Consider the following 7,500-nt stretch of genomic DNA (forward strand, 5'->3'; position numbering starts at 1 on the left):
TTCCAGAAGGACGAGGATTTCTCCCAGGCCAAAGCTGCCCCCTCCTCCAAACCTGGCTGCCATCGGAGGCCCAAACGTGCCCTACAAAATGACACCTGCCAAGTGGGCTCTTGAGTTTGGCTTCTTGGGGAAAAGTGACTCCTTTCAAAACCAACTTGCCTGTGTCCCGTCCCGGGCTTTTGCTACAAAAATTCCAGAAGGACGAGGATTTCTCCCAGACCAAAGCTGCCCCCTCCTCCAAACCTGGCTGCCATCGGAGGCCCAAACGCGCCCTACAAAATGACATCTGCCAAGTGGGCTCTTGAGTTTGGCTTCTTGCGGAAAAGTGCCTCATTCCAAAGCCAACTTGCCTAACTAGCCTGCAGCCCATTCTGGGCTTTTGCCTACAAAAATTCCATAAGGACGAGGATTTCTCCCAGACCAAAGCTGCCCCCTCCTCCAAACCTAGCTGCCATCGGTGGCCCAAACGCGCCCTACAAAATGACATCTGCCAAGTGGGCTCCTGAGTTTGGCTTCTTGGGGGAAAGTGCCTCCTTTCAAAGCCAACTTGCCTGCAGCCCGTGCTGGGCTTTAGACTACAAAAATTCCATAAGGACGAGGATTTCTCCCAGACCAAAGCTGCCCCCTCCTCCAAACCTGGCTGCCATCGGAGGCCCAAACGCGCCCCACAAAATGACATCTGCATTGAGGGTTCTTGAGTTTGGCTTCTTGGGGAAAAGTGCCTCCTTTCGGAGCCAACTTGCCTAACTTGCCTGCGGCCCATCCTGGGCTTTTGCTACAAAAATTCCATAAGGACGAGGATTTCTCCCAGACCAAAGCTGCCCCCTCCTCCAAACCTGGCTGCCATCGGAGGCCCAAACGCGCCCTACAAAATGACATCTGCATTGTGGGTTCTTGAGTTTGGCTTCTTGGGGGAAAGTGCCTCCTTTCAAAGCAACTTGCCTAACTTGCCTGCGGCCCATGCAGGGCTTTTGCCTACAAAAATTCCATAAGGACGAGGATTTCTCCCAGACCAAAGCTGCCCCCTCCTCCAAACCTGGCTGCCATCAGAGGCCGAAACGTGCCCTACAAAATGACATCTGCCAAGTGGGCTCTTGAGTTTGGCTTCTTGGGTGGAAGTACCTCCTTTCAAAGCCAACTTGCCTGCGGCCGGTCCTGGGTTTTGCCTACAAAAATTCCATAAGGACGAGGATTTCTCCCAGACCAAAGCTGCCCCCTCCTCCAAACCTGGCTGCCATCGGAGGCCCAAACGCGCCCTACAAAATGACATCTGCCAAGAGGGCTCTTGAGTTTGGCTTCTTGCGGAAAAGTGCCTCCTTTCAAAGCCAACTTGCCTAACTAGCCTGCGGCCCGTGCTGGGCTTTAGACTACAAAAATTCCATAAGGACGAGGATTTCTCCCAGACCAAAGCTGCCCCCTCCTCCAAACCTGGCTGCCATCGGAGGCCCAAACGCGCCCCACAAAATGACATCTGCATTTGAGGGTTCTTGAGTTTGGCTTCTTGGGGAAAAGTGCCTCCTTTCGGAGTCAACTTGCCTAACTTGCCTGCGGCCCATGTGGGGTTTTTGCCTACAAAAATTCCATAAGGACGAGGATTTCTCCCAGACCAAAGCTGCCCCCTCCTCCAAACCTGGCTGACATCGGAGGCCCAAACGCGCCCTACAAAATGACACCTGCCAAGTCGGCTCTTGAGTTTGGCATCTTGGGGAAAAGTGACTCCTTTCAAAACCAACTTGCCTGCGTCCCGTCCTGGGCTTTTGCTACAAAAATTCCATAAGGACGAGGATTCCTCCCAGACCAAAGCTGCCCCCTCCTCCAAACCTGGCTGCCATCGGAGGCCCAAACGCGCCCTACAAAATGACATCTGCCAAGTGGGCTCTTGAGTTTGGCTTTCTGGGGAAAAGTGCCTCCTTTCGGAGTCAACTTGCCTGCGGCTCATGCAGGGGTTTTGCCTACAAAAATTCCATAAGGACGAGGATTTCTCCCAGACCAAAGCTGCCCCCTCCTCCAAACCTGGCTGCCATCGGAGGCCCAAACGCGCCCTACAAAATGACACCTGCCAAGTGGGCTCTTGAGTTTGGCTTCTTGGGGAAAAGTGCCTCCTTTCGGAGTCAACTTGCCGGCGGCCCATGCAGGGCTTTTGCCTACAAAAATTCCAGAAGGACGAGGATTTCTCCCAGACCAAAGCTGCCCCCTCCTCCAAACCTGGCTGCCATCGGAGGCCCAAACGCGCCCTACAAAATGACATCTGCATTGTGGGTTCTTGAGTTTGGCTTCTTGGGGGAAAGTGCCTCCTTTCAAAGCAACTTGCCTAACTTGCCTGCGGCCCATGCAGGGCTTTTGCCTACAAAAATTCCATAAGGACGAGGATTTCTCCCAGACCAAAGCTGCCCCCTCCTCCAAACCTGGCTGCCATCAGAGGCCGAAACGTGCCCTACAAAATGACATCTGCCAAGTGGGCTCTTGAGTTTGGCTTCTTGGGTGGAAGTACCTCCTTTCAAAGCCAACTTGCCTGCGGCCGGTCCTGGGTTTTGCCTACAAAAATTCCATAAGGACGAGGATTTCTCCCAGACCAAAGCTGCCCCCTCCTCCAAACCTGGCTGCCATCGGAGGCCCAAACGCGCCCTACAAAATGACATCTGCCAAGAGGGCTCTTGAGTTTGGCTTCTTGGGTGGAAGTGCCTCCTTTCAAAGCCAACTTGCCTAACTAGCCTGCGGCCCGTGCTGGGCTTTAGACTACAAAAATTCCATAAGGACGAGGATTTCTCCCAGACCAAAGCTGCCCCCTCCTCCAAACCTGGCTGCCATCGGAGGCCCAAACGCGCCCCACAAAATGACATCTGCATTTGAGGGTTCTTGAGTTTGGCTTCTTGGGGAAAAGTGCCTCCTTTCGGAGTCAACTTGCCTAACTTGCCTGCGGCCCATGTGGGGTTTTTGCCTACAAAAATTCCATAAGGACGAGGATTTCTCCCAGACCAAAGCTGCCCCCTCCTCCAAACCTGGCTGACATCGGAGGCCCAAACGCGCCCTACAAAATGACACCTGCCAAGTCGGCTCTTGAGTTTGGCATCTTGGGGAAAAGTGACTCCTTTCAAAACCAACTTGCCTGCGTCCCGTCCTGGGCTTTTGCTACAAAAATTCCATAAGGACGAGGATTCCTCCCAGACCAAAGCTGCCCCCTCCTCCAAACCTGGCTGCCATCGGAGGCCCAAACGCGCCCTACAAAATGACATCTGCCAAGTGGGCTCTTGAGTTTGGCTTTCTGGGGAAAAGTGCCTCCTTTCGGAGTCAACTTGCCTGCGGCTCATGCAGGGGTTTTGCCTACAAAAATTCCATAAGGACGAGGATTTCTCCCAGACCAAAGCTGCCCCCTCCTCCAAACCTGGCTGCCATCGGAGGCCCAAACGCGCCCTACAAAATGACACCTGCCAAGTGGGCTCTTGAGTTTGGCTTCTTGGGGAAAAGTGCCTCCTTTCGGAGTCAACTTGCCGGCGGCCCATGCAGGGCTTTTGCCTACAAAAATTCCAGAAGGACGAGGATTTCTCCCAGACCAAAGCTGCCCCCTCCTCCAAACCTGGCTGCCATCGGAGGCTCAAACGCGCCCCACAAAATGACATCTGCATTGAGGATTCTTGAGTTTGGCTTCTTGGGGAAAAGTGCCTCCTTTCGGAGCCAACTTGCCTTACTTGCCTGCGGCCCGTCCTGGGCTTTTGCTACAAAAATTCCATAAGGACGAGGATTTCTCCCAGGCCAAAGCTGCCCCCTCCTCCAAACCTGGCTGCCATCGGAGGCCCAAACGTGCCCTACAAAATGACACCTGCCAAGTGGGCCTCTTGAGTTTGGCTTCTTGGGGAAAAGTGACTCCTTTCAAAACCAACTTGCCTGTGTCCCGTCCCGGGCTTTTGCTACAAAAATTCCAGAAGGACGAGGATTTCTCCCAGACCAAAGCTGCCCCCTCCTCCAAACCTGGCTGCCATCGGAGGCCCAAACGCGCCCCACAAAATGACATCTGAATTGAGGGTTCTTGAGTTTGGCTTCTTGGGGAAAAGTGCCTCCTTTCGGAGCCAACTTGCCTAACTTGACTGCGGCCCGTCCTGGGCTTTTGCCTCCAAAAATTCCATAAGGACGAGGATTTCTCCCAGGCCAAAGCTGCCCCCTCCTCCAAACCTGGCTGCCATCGGAGGCCCAAACGTGCCCTACAAAATGACACCTGCCAAGTGGGCTCTTGAGTTTGGCTTCTTGGGGAAAAGTGACTCCTTTCAAAACCAACTTGCCTGTGTCCCGTCCCGGGCTTTTGCTACAAAAATTCCATAAGGACGAGGATTTCTCCCAGACCAAAGCTGCCCCCTCCTCCAAACCTGGCTGCCATCGGAGGCCCAAACGTGCCCTACAAAATGACATCTGCCAAGTGGGCTCTTGAGTTTGGCTTCTTGGGTGGAAGTACCTCCTTTCAAAGCCAACTTGCCTGCGGCCCATGCAGGGCTTTTGCCTACAAAAATTCCATAAGGATGAGGATTTCTCCCAGACCAAAGCTGCCCCCTCCTCCAAACCTGGCTGCCATCGGAGGCCCAAACGTGCCCTACAAAATGACACCTGCCAAGTGGGCTCTTGAGTTTGGCTTCTTGGGTGGAAGTACCTCCTTTCAAAGCCAACTTGCCTGCGGCCCGTCCTGGGCTTTTGCCTACAAAAATTCCATAAGGACGAGGATTTCTCCCAGACCAAAGCTGCCCCCTCCTCCAAACCTGGCTGCCATTGGAGGCCCAAACGCGCCCTACAAAATGACACCTGCCAAGTGGGCTCTTGAGTTTGGCTTCTTGGGGGAAAGTGCCTCCTTTCAAAGCCAACTTGCCTAACTAGCCTGCGGCCCGTGCTGGGCTTTAGACTACAAAAATTCCATAAGGACGAGGATTTCTCCCAGACCAAAGCTGCCCCCTCCTCCAAACCTGGCTGCCATCAGAGGCCCAAATGCGCCCCACAAAATGACATCTGCCAAGTGGGCTCTTGAGTTTGGCTTCTTGGGGAAAAGTGCCTCCTTTCGGAGCCAACTTGCCTAACTTGCCTGCGGCCCGTCCTGGGCTTTTGCCTCCAAAAATTCCAGAAGGACGAGGATTTCTCCCAGACCAAAGCTGCCCCCTCCTCCAAACCTGGCTGCCATCGGAGGCCCAAACGCGCCCTACAAAATGACACCTGCATTGAGGGTTCTTGAGTTTGGCTTCCTGGGGAAAAGTGCCTCCTTTCGGAGTCAACTTGCCTGCGGCCCATGCAGGGCTTTTGCCTACAAAAATTCCAGAAGGACGAGGATTTCTCCCAGACCAAAGCTGCCCCCTCCTCCAAACCTGGCTGCCATCGGAGGCCCAAACGTGCCCTACAAAATGACACCTGTCAAGTGGGCTCTTGAGTTTGGCTTCTTGGGTGGAAGTGCCTCCTTTCAAAGCCAACTTGCCTGCGGCCGGTCCTGGGCTTTTGCCTACAAAAATTCCATAAGGACGAGGATTTCTCCCAGACCAAAGCTGCTCCCTCCTCCAAACCTGGCTGCCATCGGAGGCCCAAACGCGCCCTACAAAATGACATCTGCCAAGTGGGCTCTTGAGATTGGCTTCTTGCGGAAAAGTGCCTCCTTTCAAAGCCAACTTGCCTAACTAGCCTGCGGCCCGTGCTGGGCTTTAGACTACAAAAATTCCATAAGGACGAGGATTCCTCCCAGACCAAAGCTGCCCCCTCCTCCAAACCTGGCTGCCATCGGAAGCCCAAACGCGCCCTACAAAATGACATCTGCCAAGTGGGCTCTTGAGTTTGGCTTTCTGGGGAAAAGTCCCTCCTTTCGGAGTCAACTTGCCTGCGGCTCATGCAGGGGTTTTGCCTACAAAAATTCCATAAGGACGAGGATTTCTCCCAGACCAAAGCTGCCCCCTCCTCCAAACCTGGCTGCCATCGGAGGCCCAAACGCGCCCTACAAAATGACACCTGCCAAGTGGGCTCTTGAGTTTGGCTTCTTGGGGAAAATTGCCTCCTTTCGGAGTCAACTTGCCGGCGGCCCATGCAGGGCTTTTGCCTACAAAAATTCCATAAGGACGAGGATTCCTCCCAGACCAAAGCTGCCCCCTCCGCCAAACCTGGCTGCCATCGGAGGCCCAAACGCGCCCTACAAAATGACATCTGCCAAGCGGGCTCTTGAGTTTGGCTTCTTGGGGAAAAGTGCCTCCTTTCGGAGTCAACTTGCCGGCGGCCCGTCCTGGGCTTTTGCCTCCAAAAATTCCATAAGGACGAGGATTTCTCCCAGACCAAAGCTGCCCCCTCCTCCAAACCTGGCTGCCATCGGAGGCCCAAACGCGCCCTACAAAATGACACCTGCCAAGTGGGCTCTTGAGTTTGGCTTCTTGGGGAAAAGTGCCTCATTTCGGAGCCAACTTGCCTAACTTGCCTGCGGCCCGTGCTGGGCTTTTGCCTACAAAAATTCCATAAGGACGAGGATTTCTCCCAGACCAAAGCTGCCCCCTCCTCCAAACCTGGCTGCCATCAGAGGCCCAAACGCGCCCTACAAAATGACACCTGCCAAGTGGGCTCTTGAGTTTGGCTTCTTGGGGAAAAGTGCCTCCTTTCAAAGCCAACTTGCCTAACTTGCCTGCGGCCCGTCCTGGGCTTTTGCCTACAAAAATTCCAGAAGGACAAGGATTTCTCCCAGACCAAAGCTGCTCCCTCCTCCAAACCTGGCTGCCATCGGAGGCCCAAACGCGCCCTACAAAATGACATCTGCCAAGTGGGCTCTTGAGTTTGGCTTCTTGGGGAAAAGTGACTCCTTTCAAAACCAACTTGCCTGCGTCCCGTCCCGGACGATTGCTACAAAAATTCCATAAGGACGAGGATTCCTCCCAGACGAAAGCTGCCCCCTCCTCCAAACCTGGCTGCCATCGGAGGCCCAAATGCGCCCTACAAAATGACACCTGCCAAGTGGGCTCTTGAGTTTGGCTTCTTGGGGAAAAGTGCCTCCTTTCGGAGTCAACTTGCCGGCGGCCCATGCAGGGCTTTTGCCTCCAAAAATTCCATAAGGACGAGGATTTCTCCCAGACCAAAGCTGCCCCCTCCTCCAAACCTGGCTGCCATCGGAGGCCCAAACGCGCCCTACAAAATGACACCTGCCAAGTGGGCTCTTGAGTTTGGCTTCTTGGGGAAAAGTGCCTCCTTTCGGAGCCAACTTGCCTAACTAGCCTGCGGCCTGTGCTGGGCTTTTGCCTACAAAAATTCCATAAGGACGAGGATTTCTCCCAGACCAAAGCTGCTCCCTCCTCCAAACCTGGCTGCCATCGGAGGACCAAACGCGCCCCACAAAATGACACCTGCATTGAGGGTTCTTGAGTTTGGCTTCCTGGGGAAAAGTGCCTCCTTTCGGAGTCAACTTGCCTGCGGCCCATGCAGGGCTTCTGCCTACAAAAATTCCAGAAGGACGAGGATTTCTCCCAGACCAAAGCTGCCCCCTCCTCCAAACCTGGCTGCCATCGGAGG

This window comes from Cinclus cinclus, chromosome 26 (genome assembly GCF_963662255.1).
Source record: "Cinclus cinclus chromosome 26, bCinCin1.1, whole genome shotgun sequence".
Lineage (NCBI taxonomy): Eukaryota > Metazoa > Chordata > Aves > Passeriformes > Cinclidae > Cinclus > Cinclus cinclus.